The sequence below is a fragment of the Trichosurus vulpecula genome, chromosome 5 (assembly GCF_011100635.1).
Source record: "Trichosurus vulpecula isolate mTriVul1 chromosome 5, mTriVul1.pri, whole genome shotgun sequence".
Lineage (NCBI taxonomy): Eukaryota > Metazoa > Chordata > Mammalia > Diprotodontia > Phalangeridae > Trichosurus > Trichosurus vulpecula.
In genome coordinates, this window is record NC_050577.1 from 304,805,650 (window position 1) to 304,821,536 (window position 15,887).

Here is a 15,887-nt window from a genome sequence, read left to right on the forward strand (position 1 = left end):
ATCCAGCCAGGCTGAGATCCCAGAGCTGTGATTGATGCCAAGTTTCATACACACCACATTTCAGGGCACTTTGGAGACCTGAGGTGCATGATACCTGGCAAGGATCTCAGGATGAGAGTCGATCAGATTCTTCCTGCAACACTGCTCTGCACCTGGGACCCCGAACAAGGCAAGCCCAAAGTCAGGATGGCACAGTGAGAGGATGACTCCAGGCCAAAGCCTCCTCCCAAAGCAGGGATGTAGGGGCTGGTCATGATACTAGCTCTCAGCAGAGGAGGGATGAAGAAAACCTCAGCTCTACTCCTTGCTTCCTTTCCAAGGAAGGAACCTTAAAGACCTGAGACCACAAAGTTTAGAGCTGGGAGAGACTTTGGAGTCCAGTGCCTTGATTTTACAGATGAGGAAACTGAGTTTCAGTCATGGCCAGAGGTGAGCAATCTTTGGAATCACTAGTACCCAAGCTGTGAGGAATGTCTCATGAAATAAGGAGAGGAGGGGAAGAGAGAGAGAGAGAGAGGAAAAGAGACAGCAAGAGGAGAGGGAAAGGATAGAGAGGGGAGAGAGAGAGGAGAAGGAGGGAGAGAGAGAGAGAGAGAGAGAGAGAGAGAGAGAGAGAGAGAGAGAGAGAGAGAGACAGAGAGAGAGAGAGACAGAGAGAGAGAGAGAGAGAGAGAGAGAGAGAGAGAGAGAGAGAGAGAGAGAGAGAGAAGAATTCTTTAGGGTCCATTATCCTACTTGAAATTCAGGGAACTACAATACACAACCACAGCTCTTTCCTTATTAGCAAATACAAAGAATCTACAGACACTTCTGCAAATCGATTTCTAATGAATAAAGTTCTTTATTTTCGAAACATGCACCTTGTGAGGGAGAAAGGGAGGCCTGGAATTATTGTTCCCACTTTATAAAGGTGAAAACTGAATTAGGAGAGGAGATGTCACTTGCCCAGGATTACATAAGAAGTTAGCTGCTGAGCTGGGACAAGAACCCTACTAGGAATTCCCAAGTCAGAATCTGTCCTCCACACTGTTCTGCTCCACCACAGAGATTCATCTCCAGGAAAGCATTAGCTGACTGGGAGCATCTGAGTGCAAGATGGCTTTTATCTTTTGTGTATATTTATTTATCTTTTGTGTGTATTGTTTGTACATGATAGTTTGCAAGTTGTCTCCCCATTAGACTGTAAGTTTCTCAAGAGCAGGGACAATGTTTTACTGTTTTGTGTGGGTTCCCAATACTTAGCTCAGTACCTGGCACAGAGTAGGTACTTAATAAATGCTTTTTGATTCTCCTGGATAGTACCTTGAATGATGGCATGCCAAACACTGATGGGAGATAGTAGGATTTCCTAGGGCAATGAGAGATTTCCAATTTCCTATTCTGGGCAGATCTTTGTGTAACCTGCAGATAACATCACCACATCTCAGAGCTAGAAGTCACCTCAGAGGAGATCAGCTTCAATTTGAACAAGATCTCACTCTACAAAAGGGTATTCAAGATAGTCTTGAAAACCTCTAAAAAGGGGGAATTCACCACCTCCACAGGATATTACATTTGGGATAGTTCTTATTGGAAAATCTTTCTTCTATCCCCCTTAAATGCATCTCTTTTTAATTTCCTCTTGTTGCTATGTGTTCTGTCAGTGGGCATCTTATCTTACTTCCAAGGGATAGACTTTCAAGCATTTGAAGGCATGTAAAGTAAGGCAGACAGGGTGGTGTCACAGACAGGATAGAAAACCTGGGCTAGAATCCTAGATCTAATACCAACCTGCTCTACGACTCAAGGCAAGTTCCTTCCCTCCTTTGATTCCTCAGAGTCTCCAATTATGGAATTAGGGGCTGAGCAAGATGATCTCTAAGACCCCTCAATCAATTAACCAACAGTTATTTCTTAAGTGCCTGCTATATGCCTGGTACTGGGCTAGGTGATGGAGATACAATCCTACTGGCAAGGCGCTTACACTGGAGACAAGTAGGGCATATGCACGTTTATGTAGGATAAGTATAAGGAGACTAAAACAAATAAATACAAGATAGCTAAATCCACAGGAGCCTGAGAGGGAAAGCTGAAGAGATCTGGAAAGGTTTCCTGTAGAACGTGGTGCTGAAGCTGTATCCACAAGGAAGAGAGAATGGATGCTACAGGGCTAAGGAGAGGAGAGGAAGCATTCCAGGCATGGAGATGGGCTATGAAGGGCTACATCTGAGAGAGAGAGATGGCTAGTTTGGCAGTTCACATGGAGAAAGGGGAATGTTGCCCAGGGAAGCTCCCAGGTCCTTTGATGGAGGGACTCAATTGCCATTCGGTAGGAGTAGTTGACATTTATATAGCCATTTGACACAGCCAAGTGTTTTCATTATCCCAAAGGGCACTGGATTTGGAGTGAAAGGGTCTTACTTTGAATCTTGACTGTGTTATTTGCCATCTGGGCAAACTGGGCAAAGTTGGTTTCCCTCTCTTGGCTTCAGGGACCTCCCCATCTGCCAAGCAAAAGCTTGGAGTGGATGGCCTTTAAGGTACTTTTCAGCTTTGTGCTCTATCATCCCCATGATTGTGCTCAGAGGTAGATAGGAATGGTGCAGAGGAGGAGACTAAAACTCAGGAAGTAGAAGGCACTTGGCCAAGGTCACACAGTGAGTTAAAAGGAGATGAGGCAATTCAGCGCATAGCCCTTGAAATTCTGGTCTCTTGTCACTACACTATATTCATGGTTAGTTGTTTCAGTCATGTCTGACTCCTCATGATCAATTTGGAGTTTTCTTGGCAGATACTGGGGTGCTTTGCCATTTCCTTCTCCAGCTCATTTTACAGATGAGGAACTGAGGCAAACAGAGTTAAGCAAATTGCCCAAGGTCACACAACTAGTAAATTTTTGAGGTTGGATTTGAACTCAGGCCTTCCTGACTCTAGGAATGTTTCTGTGTCCACTGCACCATCTAGCTGCCTCATGATACCATATTGCTTCCCAACTTATTGACCATTGGTTGACTCTTGATAATCCAGTATGGCACCAAGGGCAGAGCTCTGCAATGCACAACTGGTGTCTGGTCCTTGTGGGCTGATGAAATAAGAGATGGACATCCCCAAATGGAACCAGAATCTGGTCTTCAGGTTGTGATGCCAGGCCAAGTACAACCTGCATTGGTTGGATCCCCTGGGGATGGAGACTCTTCTCTGAAGCCTGGTGAGATTCAGACCAAGGACAACTGTGATTCTAATTAATACAATGTATTCCTGGAAGTCATTCTTAGTGCCATTTACACAACATCTTTCTCCCTTGAAAGGCCTTTGGGGGACTATCTCTCCACATACGTGCAGGTCTTTAGTAGAATAACTAATGAATTTTGGCAGCACATCTCCTGAAAACGCTGAAGGCGGCTTTTGTCACAAGTGCTTCTCCAAGCATCCTGGGGCCTTTGCAAAGGATTTATCTCAGCTTGGGCTTGGAACCAAATCGGGCACTTGGCTTTGGAAGGGGCCAGGAGAAAACTCTGTTGGATGAGATCAGAGGAGGGAGGCACATGGTCGACTCCCTTGTCCTGGGTTGCAAGAAACCGTTGTCCACAGACACGTTTTCAAAAGAGTTGGTACATTCAGAAGGAAAGCAGTTCTGTCTAATAATTTATTTGTCACCATTTAGACAATAACACAAATGATACTTGGGAGATTTTGACCTTTGAGTCTGGGTCTATTGGTTTTGGCTAGAACACAGAATCCAGACTTGGGGGGAACCTTAGAGAGAGGGAGAGAGAGAGAGATCTTGCCAACCTCCTCATTCCCCACACAAGTGACTTGCCCAATAACCCAAAGGGAGTGATTTCTTGAGCTGAGATATGAATCAAGGTCCTATGACTCAGAATCCAGTGATCTCTGCACTGCCTCACACCGTGTCTCTCTCCTGACTCTAAAACTAATTCGTGGGCCTACTTTGGCTCAGTCTAATCAAAGGAATTTAGGAAACATTTGGTGACTATGTATTCACTACATACAGACCCCAGGGGGCACCTGGAGTGAGGGTAGGGTAGAGAAGAAGAAGACATCACCTGACCTTGCTCCCAAGGAGCTCATGGCTTAATGGAGAGATGAGTAATAAATGCATGATCATGTATTTAAAAAACACAATGGAAAAATGGAATAGCCAGCGATAAGAGATACATGGAGTTAGAAGACTTGAGTTTGAATTGTATCTTTGGCACTAACTGTCCAGGCAGCTATGGGCAAGTCCCTTTTATTCTCAGGACTTTACTTGTCTCATCTGTAGAATGAGGGGACTAGACTTGATGCTGATGGCTAGGGTTTCTTACAGCTATAAATTCTATTTTTGTTTCTTTATCTAGACACACCTAAAGGCCTTGATTGGGAGTTCCTAATCTTATCTGTGTCATGGATTTCTTTGGCAGCTCAGTGAAGCTCATGGACCCTTCTCAAAATAATGTTTTTAAGAACATAAAATAAAATACATGAACTTACAGGAAAGCAGTAGGAAGCCCTTGCTGGTGGGAGATACGTCCTATCCCATCATGGCCCAAATGAACATACCCAGTCCCTGCATAATGAGAACCACAATAGTCAAAATTTATACAATACTTACTATGTGTGAGTCACTTTGCTAAGATTTTACAATTGTTTTTTCACTTGATCCTTATAATACCCCCTGCGAGGTAAGCGATGTTGTTATCCCCATGTTATAGATAAGAAAACTTAGGCCAACGGGGTGAAGTGACTTACCCAGGAACACAGAGCTAGGAAGTAACTGAGGCCAGATTGGACCTGAGGTCTTCTGCTGCTTTATCCACTGAGCCACCCAGCGGTCTAATGGTTGGGGTAGACAACAGGCAACACTGACATGTCTCCAGTAGGTAGGATACCAGTATTTCTTACACCTCCCAATTTATCTTGCCTCTCTGTGGCACTAGAATGGGAAAGAATGCCCCTCCCTCACCTGGCCTCTGCATCCAAGCTGATTAGAATACCTATTCTCTGGAGGCCCAGCCTACTCCTCTCCCCTCACTTCCACCTTTCTAGTTCTCCAATCCACAGGAGTAGTTACATCCCACTGACTGGGGACGCTAATGCAATCAGTGGTATGGCCGGAACCAAGTTGACCAATGTTCCAGGGGTCTTACCAGGCCTTCCTTCGTAGAGACAAGAAGAGTGTCAGGATGCCAAGTCCCCACTAAATATCATTCTAACTATGGCCAGCATTCCTGGAGTTTGCCATCGAAGCCCCTCATCCCCAGCCCAGAGAACGACAATGGGTGGGGTTTTGAAGAGTTGATTATTGCTGTTATAATTAGTATTAACCTTAATGAACCATGGAAATGGAGGTTATAAATAGGAACTGAGAAGGGACAGGGCTGGGGGGTGACATAGTGATGTTGGTGGAGGAGGAGGGGAGTAATGTTGAAAAATGTGGTTAGAGCAAATTATCTTATGTAGGATTGGAGGGTTTTCCCTCCCCCTAATCTATCTGCAAGGCATTTTTAAAATTATCACTATTTTAATGAAGTTCACATTTTTGGCTTAACATAAAGCTTCATATAAAATCCCTAAGGACAAGACAAGTAATATTTGAGGAGAATTATATTTCAGAGTACATCTGTACAGAGTAGTTATGAAGCTATAAAACACTAAGCTGATTCAAATCTTTTTTTCCCTTTCATGGAAGTTTTTGGTCTTTAATAGCTCAGACTGAGAGTGGGAAGAGACCTTAAAGTTCATCTCATTCAACCTCCTTCCCTTACAACGGATGACAGCAAGGGTCAGAGAGTCAATTAATCTATCCAAGGTCATACATGTAGTAAGAAGCAGAGCCAGAATTGGAAGCCAGGCCTCTGATCAACTGAGCATTTTCCTGACTACCCTCTCTGGCCACCCCCACCGCTGCCCAACCCAAAGGAAAGCAGACATAACCACCACTGGAAATAGCCAGAGGAAGCAAGGCTGGCCTTCCTTGGAAGGTTCTCATCCCCACCCCCTCCACTGATTTACCTTTTCTAGTTAAGGACAATTGGGCTCTTTCTAGTCTGTGATACCAAGCCAAATGCAGAAGACTGTAGTGTCAACATGGAAAAGGGAATATTTTCTTGACAACTCCCTGAGGGAGGACAGTCAAACACAAATAGAAACAGGGGCCATGGCACTGCACAGAAAGACTCCTGCAGGTGAACAGTGACTTACAAAGCCACGTGCTAATATTATCTATATTCTATTATAATTTTATTTTGTGAGTAGTATAGTGCCTGGCATATAGTAGGTGCTTAATAAATGTTTATTTATTACTAAATATTTCTTAGTTGAATTTTAATCTGGATAGGGCTATGCTTGAGAGTGTTGTGTTTGTTTGTCCCACATATTTGGCACCTGTGTTCTTAGGCAATTGGAGAACTCCAGGCTTCTATGCATGGCTAGTGGTTAAGTGGATGGAATCTGCTGTACTGGAATCAGGAAGACCTGAGTTCAAATTTGTCCCCAGACACTTTGCTAGCCATGTGATGGTGGGCAAGTCTGTTTTTGTTAATCCACTGGAGAAGGAAATGGTGAACCACTCTAGTATCTTTGCCAGGAAACCCCACTGGACAACTTTGTTTGCTGTGGTCCATGAGGCCATGAAGAGTCAGACACAACCGAGCAGCAACAATTATGGGATTCAGAAAGGGATGAGTCCAGGCTGTACACGAAGAGGGTTAGACACACACACACACACACACACACACACACACACAGAGACACAGATAACTTAATTCACCAGTCTGTTTTGACCCAAATCCTGTGGGGCATCCAGGTAGAGAGAGGCTGGGGAGGATTTATCATCTCTAGACATGGAGATGATAAAAATCTGATTGCTGTGAGGTCACCCAGGGAGATGATCAAAGAGAGGAGGACTTGGGGGAAGATTTGGGGGAACACTTGCCATTGGGAAGTGTGTTATGGATGATGAGCCAGCAGAGGAGTGTGGGAAGGAGTGTTCAAAGACAGAGGGAGCCCAATGCTCTGCCCACTGAGCCATACTTTCTCTTCCCACTCATACTTTCTTTTCACTCTTTCATCACACACCCCACCTTTTGAGCCTTCCTGCATGTACTTAGGGATAAATTTCTACCTCTAGGCCTTTGGCACCAGAGTTCAATTGTGGTGCCTCTTAAATAGGTCTGAAATATGACAGGCAGCTGGGCCAAGCACACAGCTCTTCCAAGATCTCATGCTAGCAATGCCCAGACTCTCATTTGTTTGTTCCCAGTGCAGCTCGTGTGGGAAAGTAATCCTGGGAGATGTACTTCCCCTTGCTGGGAGGCTTCAAGAAGGTGCTAAATGATCACCTTCCATGAGCTGAATTGTGTATTCTCATTCAGGTCCAAGTTGCCCTAGCTATCCTCCTAAATACTTGACAACTCTGAATAATCTGTGATTAGGTGAAATCATGGGATCATGATCCCACATTTAGAAGGAACTTTGAAGACTGATTCCAATCATCTCATCTTACAGATGAAGAAACTGAGGTAGAGGGAATTTAAGTGATTTGGTCAAAGTCATGCAGGTGGTATATGTCAAGGGCAAATTTGAAACCAGGAACTCCAGAGTCACTGTACCACACTGCCTAACTGGGGATCCCCATCAAATTGAGATGAGCCTCTGCCATGTCATAAAGAAGTGAGGTGCCATTCCACCATGGAGTGACAGTGTTCATCTGGGCATTTAAGGAGAATGAAGGGTAGAATCTATTGTTTGTAGAGTTAAGACTGGCCATAAGTCTGTTGCTTTGACACTTTTCGCTCCAGTGACTAGCAATCTTCAGAGAAAAGTCAATCCAAGCAGAGTGAGAAGCTCTCAACAAAACAAAACAAAACAAAACTGAAGACACGAACTGAAGCAATTCTGATTTGGAGGAAAATGGGGAGCTGTCCTTCTGGACCCTGGGGCTGCACAGGAGATTCATTGGCCATTGGAGGTTTGTAAGAAAGCTGTGCTGAAGATGGAAGTGAGGAAAGTTAACAGAGCATGAATACAGGGCCAGTGAACAACTCTGTAAAGGAACATGTCAAGCCCAGAATGAGCAGAAAGTGGTGATGAATGTGCAAGAAAAGAAGAGGTTGCACATATGTTGTTACAATTTATGGGAGAGGGTGGTAAGAGGCTATTTAGGAAGGGATAGGGCAGTAGCTTGGGGTGAATGGGATAATAATGTAAGGTAGAGAGAAGGCTGAACCAGTCAACTCATATTTCTTCTATTTTCTCTTACAAATAGAACAATTTTTGTATGGGGAAGGGTAGAGCAGAAATGGTCACTAGGAAGTTGAAACTGAAGATAGTGGAAGGCTTGGTAAAACAATATCTAATTTACCTCAAAGAGTTCAAGTCACAACACTTGGACTTTTTTTAAGGGCAACAAAAAATTTGACAGATGTAATTGATGAGTTGGTCTCTATGGTCTTAGAGAAGAGGCATGAAGCTGGTGAAAAGAATGTTGAGATTTTTTAAAAGGGAGGAGAATAAAAACTTATATATATATATATATGTATATATATATTAAAGGGATGATGTACAAACTTTTAGAAAAGGAAGCAGTGATTAACAACAATCACCATATTTTCATCAAAAACTGTCCCTTCCAGAAAAATCTCATTCCTTTTATTGACATGATAATATGAATTACCAGGGCTGAATGAAACTGCAGTTAAGTGCATTTGGGACTCCTGGAATAACTAGACACAAAACACCATCATTAATGTCAACTTGGATACAGGTCTCTAGCTGGTATGCCCTAGGGCACTTTTCTTGGTGCTGCGCTATTTACCATTTTTAGCAATGTTTGTATAGTGGCATAAATAGCATACTTATCCAATTGTCTGAAGGCAGGGGGGTGGGAGAAGGAGAGAATGAGTATTTATTAAGCATCTTCCACTGTGACAGGTACAGTGCTAAGTGCTTGATAAATATTTTCTCATTTGATAAAATGAATGCTTTATAATTAGTTTTTAATATTTTCCTTATATTTCTTCTGTATCTTTTATATTGCATTTTTCATTGAGTTGTAGTCTTTTTGTTACAAATACCTGAAAGTCTTTCAATTCATCAAATGTCCAATTTTTTTTCCATTCAGGATTATGTGTAAATTTTGCTGGGTAAGTTATTCTTAGGTGCAACCCCAGCTCCTTTACTCTTTGAAATACAACGTTTCAAGACTCAGAGGCTAGAATCTGCTAGGTCTTGTGAAATCCTGACTGTATTTCCATAGAATTATTTTTTTTCTTGTTGCCTGCAATATTTTCTCCTTAACCTGGGAATTTTCAAACTTGTCTATGACATTCCTATAAGTTTTCTTCCTGTGGTCCCTTTTAGAGATTTAGGTAGATATTTTTTTTTCTATTTCTGTTTTACCCTGTTGAACTTCTCATTTTGAAACTTGTAGGAATAGCTAACAAACTGCATGACATAGGACCCCAAAAGCTCTAGATTCTCTTGAATGTTGGGTTGAATAGAATAATATAGAAGTTAATAATAATAATAGCACATAGACTATCTATTATCACTAAATTTCATAATATTCTATTCAATAATATTTAATATTGGTCAACCCAACATTTTCCTTCCTTCCTTGCCTCCTTCCCTCCCTCCCTCCCTCCTTTCCTTCCTTCCTTCCTTCTTTCCTTCCTTCCTTCCTTCATTCCTTCCTTCTTTCCTTCCTTCCTTCCTTCCTTCCTTCCTTCCTTCCTTCCTTCCTTTCTTTCTTTCTTTCATCCTTTCTTCCTTCCTTTCTTCCTTCCTTCCTTCCTTCCTTCCTTCCTTCCTTCCTTCCTTCCTTCCTTTCTTTCTTTCTTTCTTTCTTTCTTTCTTTCTTTCTTTCTTTCTTTCTTTCTTTCCTTCTTTCTTTCTCTCTCTCATTCTCTCTCTCTTTCTTTCTTTTTCTTACTTCCTTCCTATCAATCTATCTATCTCTTTCAGATTTGCGAAGTGCTTTCCACCTATTATCTTCTCTCATCCTCATAGCAGTGCTGGGAGAGAGGAACAATTGCAATTCCAATTTTTTTGGTGAAATTCACACCAGCTCTTTTCTTTTTTTCCTTTTATCTATCTATCTATCTATCTATCTATCTATCTATCTATCTATCTATCTAATTTATTTAATATATTTTGTTTTCAGCATTGATTTTCACAAGAGTTTGAATTATGAATTTTCTCCCCAGTTCTACCCTCTTGCCCACTCCAAGATGGCATATATTTTGGTTGCCCCATTCCCCAGTCAGCCCTCCCTTCTGTCACCCCACTCCCCTCCCATCCCCTTTTCCCTTACTTTCTTGTAGAGCAAGATACACTGCCTGTGTATCTTATTTCCTAGTTGCATGCAAAAACTTTTTTTGAACATCTGTTTTTAAAACTTTGATTTCCAAATTCTTTCCCCTCTTCCTTCCCCACACACCCTCCCTAAGAAGGCAAGCAATTCAACATAGGCCACATGTGTATCATTATGTAAAACCCTTCCACAATAATCATGCTGTGAAAGACTAACTATATTTTTCTCCTTCTTAACCTAACCCCCTTTAGTGAATTTTCTCCCTTGACCCTGTCCCTTTTTGAAAGTGTTTTTGATTACCTCCTTCCCCATCTGCCCTCCCTTCTATTGTCCCCCCTTTTTATCTCCTTCTTCCTTCTTTCCTGTGGGGTAAGATACCCAATTGAGTGTGTATGGTATTCCCTCCTCAGGTCAAATCTGATGAGATCAGGATTCACTCATTCTCCCTCACCTGCTCCCTCTTCCCTTCCCACAGAACTGCTTTTTCTTGCCACTTCAATGTGAGATAATTTACCCCATTCTATCTCTCCCTTTCTCCCTCTCTCAATATATTCCTCTCTCATCCCTTAATTTTATTTTTTTAGATATCATTCCTTCAAATTCAACTCACCCTGTGCCCTCTGTCTATATATATATATGTATATATAATATATATATATATTATATATTATATATATTCCCTTCAGCTACCCTAATACTGAGGTCTCATGAATCATACACATCATCTTTCCATGTAGGAATGTAAACAAAACAGTTCAACTTTAGTAAGTCCCTTGCAATTTCTTTTTCTTGATTACCTTTTCATGCTTCTCCTGATTCTCGTGTTTGAAAGTCAAATTTTGTATTCAACTCTGGTCTTTTCACTGAGAAAGCTTGAAATTCCTCTATTTCATTGAAAATCCATATTTTGCATTGGAGCATTATATTCAGTTTTGCCAGGTAGGTGATTCTTGGCTTTAATCCTAACTCCTTTGACCTCCAGAATATCATATTCCAAGCCCTTCAATCCCTTAATGTAGAAGCTGCTAGATCTTGTGTTATTCTGATTGTATTTCCCCAATACTCAAATTGTTTCTTTCTGGCTGCTTGCACTATTTTCTCCTTAATCTGGGAGCTCTGGAATTTGGCGACAATATTCCTAGGAGTTTTCTTTTTGGAATCTTTTTTTAGGAGGTGGTCATTGGATTCTTTTAATTTCTATTTTACCCTCTGGTTCTAGAATATCAGGGCAGTTCTCCTTGATAATTTCTTGAAAGATGATATCTAGGCTCTTTTTTGATTATGGCTTTCAGGTAGTCCAATAATTTTTAAATTATCTCTCCTGGATCTATTTTCCAGGTCAGTGGTTTTTCCAATGAGATATTTCACATTGTCTTCTACTTTTTCATTGCTTTGGTTTTGTTTTATAGTATCTTGATTTCTCATAAAGTCACTAGCTTCCACTTGCTCCAATCTAATTTTTAAGGTAGTATTTAATTCAGTGGTCTTTTGGACCTTCTTTTCCATTTGGCTAATTCTGACTTTCAAGGCATTCTTCTCCTCGTTGGCTCTTTGGAGCTCTTTTGCCATTTGAGTTACTCTATTTTTTAAGGTGCTATTCTCTTCACTATTTTTTTGGGTCTCCTTTAGCAAGTCATTGACTTGTTTTTCATGGTTTTCTCACATCACTCTCATTTCTCTCCCCAATTTTTCCTCTACTTCTCTAACTTACTTTTCAAAATCCTTTTTGAGCTCTTCCATGGTCTGAGACCAGTTCATGTTTTTCTTGGAGGCTTTTGATGTAGGCTCTTTGACCCTGTTGACTTCTTCTGGTTGTGTGTTTTGGTCTTCTTTGTCACCAAAGAAAGATTCCAAAGTCTGAGACTGAATCTGAGTCCATTTTCGCTGCCTGGTCATGTTCCCAGCCAACTACTTGACCCTTGAGTTTTTCGTCGGGGTATGACTGCTTGTAGAGTAGAGAGTACTTTGTTCCAAGCTTGAGGGGATGAGCTGTTGTTTTCAGAGCTATTTCTATACAGCCAGCTCTGCCACACCAGCACTCCTCCTCCCCCAAGAACCACCAACCCAGACTGGACTCAGATCTTAAGCAGACTCTTCACTCCTACTCTGATCCACCACTTAGTTCCTCCCACCAGGTGGGCCTGGGGCCGGAAGCAACTGCAGCTGTAGTTCTGTAGCTGTCCCACCTCTCCTGCCCCTGGGGCAGTGGCTAAATTGTAAACTCTTTCACTCTGTCCTCTGCAGCTTTTCCTACTAACCTTTACTGTTGTCTTTGGTGTTTGTGGGTTGAGAAGTCTGGTAACTGCCACAGCTCACTGATTCAGGGCACTAGGGCCTGTTCCTCCCGGCTCCCGGTCTGGTTGATCCTGCCACCATCCACACTGGGCTCTGCTCTGCTCCCGGCTCCATGCGTTACAGACCTTACCCAGTGACCATCCAGGCTGTCCTGGGCTGGAGCCCTGCTTCCCTCTCCTATTTTGTGGGTTCTGCAGTTCTAGAATTTGTTCAGAGCCATTTTTTATAGGTTTTTGGAGGGACCTGGTGGGGAGCTCACGCAAGTCTCTGCTTTCCAGCCACCATCTTAGCTCCACCCCCTCCAGCTCTTTTCTGCAATTCCAATTTTACAGATAAAAAAACCAGAAGCTGGAAAAAGGTAAGCAAGGTCACTTAGCTGATGAACGTCAGGGGTTAGACTGGAGTTCATGTCTTCTTATCTCCAGGTCCAGCACTCTACCCACTGCACAATAATTCGTTTAAAATCATTTTTCTTAGTATGAGGAAACAACTCCACATATTTCATGTCCTTTAATTGTTTCATATACATTAGTCTAATCTTTCTGTCTCATTGGAGCTCTGGGATAATGGCGTACATTTCTTTGTGTCCCTAGTGGTACCTAGCATTAGGACTGGGTAATAGGCTAACTAATTTAATTCAGTTATTTGCTTGCTATATAAAATACACTGCACTGTGCCTTGGGAATTTACAAAAAAACACCAAACATTCCCTTCATTCCAAAGCACCTAGAAATCACCTAATCCAGTAAACATGTAACCTCCTTTCTAAGCAGAGAGAGATCTAGCAACTAGAAAATACTAGTTTAGAATATAAACTCCTTTGGAAATATTATAGAGGAAGATTGAGGAAGATTATGAGAAACATGACTTCATAAAATACTGGGAAGTAGTGGAGAGAAAATGAGCTTTTGGCAGTTGGATGTGAAATTCAGTTAAGTGAAATTGCCTTTCAAAGCATTTCATGTTGCGACTGAGAGGTGATGGAGTATGTATATATATATATGTATATATATATACACACACATATACGCACACACACATATACGCACATATCTATATCTATACATGCATACTTCCATACACACATACATGTATATGTGTGTATGTGTATACACACATAAACAGAATTAGACATATTTGGGATGTAGCCCAGGTTAGAATTTGTTTTTCTGGACCATGCATATGAGTTACAAAGGTTTTCTTTCGATTTTTTAGTAGAAGGAAGGTGGGAGAGAGAGAAAAATAATTCCTTGCTAATTGAAAAAAACCTTAATTTAAAAAGACAACAAACAAATGAAAAGATAGATCATATTTGTCAACGTCCACAGCAAACTGCAATGTAAACCATTTTGTTCATCAATGACATTGGGACTTGCCCATTTGCACTGTCACATTTCATTGCCTGAAATACTGCCTGGAGGAGCCGAAATCAAATTAAAGAAAATCACGATGGAAAGGGTGCCTGGAGCAGCCTAGGTATGCACGTAGGTTCCTTACTGCAGCTGCCATGGCTTGAAGGCCATGGAGGGATTGATTCTCAAAGTATCTTAAAGATGGGAAAATGCCAAATGTGTGGAAAAAACCCTAGATGGTCTTACTACTTAGAAAAGACAGTTGAGAAGATATCAATAAGTAGTAATAAATATGCCTCCTCTCTCTTTCCTCTGAACTATTTCTGAGAATAATTTACATACATATCAAAGGTATCCTTCATGAACATAATAGACAGGAACAGGTAGGTTTTTACAAATCACATTCAATGGAAGATCATTGCAATCATACAATAGACTGGAAAATGCAGAGAATAAAAGAGTCTACTGTTACCTATATTTAAAAAATGCATTGTGTTTGGGAGGATGAATGCTCTCTTAAAGAGACATCTTAAAGGTGACTCCTGTGCCCATATTAAGGTTAGACAAGATTCACCACTGCATATGATGACAGAGATAACTGTTCAATGATGCCCTCTTTTCAGCATTACAGCAGACTCAGGAAAACAAGGCATGGGCTCCTCAAAGGTGTTCACCACCGACCTGGAAGATGTGCCATGAACAGTGCAAGTGAGAAGGGATTCCCCATAGATAGTGAAGCTTCTTTCAATGTTCTTGTTTCCAGGTGACATTAAAACCAGTGGAATAAAGCCACAGAGCAGTGTAGTATCTTTCTCTTTTTCTATCCCTCCCACCCTCCTTCCCTCTCTTTCTCTCTTTATAGTCTTTAAATTATATTTGGTTTTGTTTTCAAACAAAGATCAGCCTTTTCTTCTTCCTATTCCTCTCTCCCCATTCCTAGACCCCTGTTAAAAGCTTGTATAGTCAAGCAAAATAAAATTTCTTCTTGGTCATGTCTATACACACATATACATACATACACACACACACACACATATATATATATAAATATATGGGTCTACATATGTATGTATGTGTGTATATATATTCATATACATATACATATATGGAGGTGTGTGTGTGCGTGTGTGTGTGCTCTGAGTCCACTACCCCTTTTGTCAAGAGGTGTGGAGTATGTTTAATCATGAGTCCTAGGAACTGTAGTTGGTTGTGTTGCTCTGAGTTCCCAAATTTTCTTTTTTTCTTTTTGAAAATATATTTTGTTTTAATTAGCTAAGGATCTGCCTTCTCATCCCCCCCATTGAGAACAGAAGAAAAACAAAACCCATTGCAATAAAATACTCAAACAAATTTCCATATTGGCCATGCCCTAGTAGATGTGTGTGTGTGTGTGTGTGTGTGTGTGTGTGTACACACACACACATCACATGTATATGCTCACATATGTATCTACATACATAGCACACATACACATACATGCATGTGTACATATGTATATTTCTCATTTTTTATTCTGAGTCCTTCACCTGTTTATCAGAAGATGGTTAGCCTCATTAGGCTTCTGGAATCCCAACTGGTTATTGTGATGATAAGAGTTCAGTACTCTTGTATTGAACATGTATATACATGTATCACATGTGTATACCCTAACTTCTTAATCCATTCCCTAATTAATGGGTACCTCCTAAGATTCTCATTCTGTGCCATCTCAAAAACAGCTGCTATAAATATTTTCATGGTTGCTTAGAATTCAGTTAGTTTAGGAGTAATCCCTCCCTTATAATTCCCCCTTCCTGCTTCTCCTTCTTCCCTCCTATTTCACTATTGAGTGAACTGGAATTTCTATACCCAGCTCTGTCTGTCTGCCTGTCTGTCTGCCTGTCTGTCTGTCTCTCTCTCTCCCTCTCCCACTCTTCCCCTCTGTCTCTCTGTCTCTCTCTTCCCCC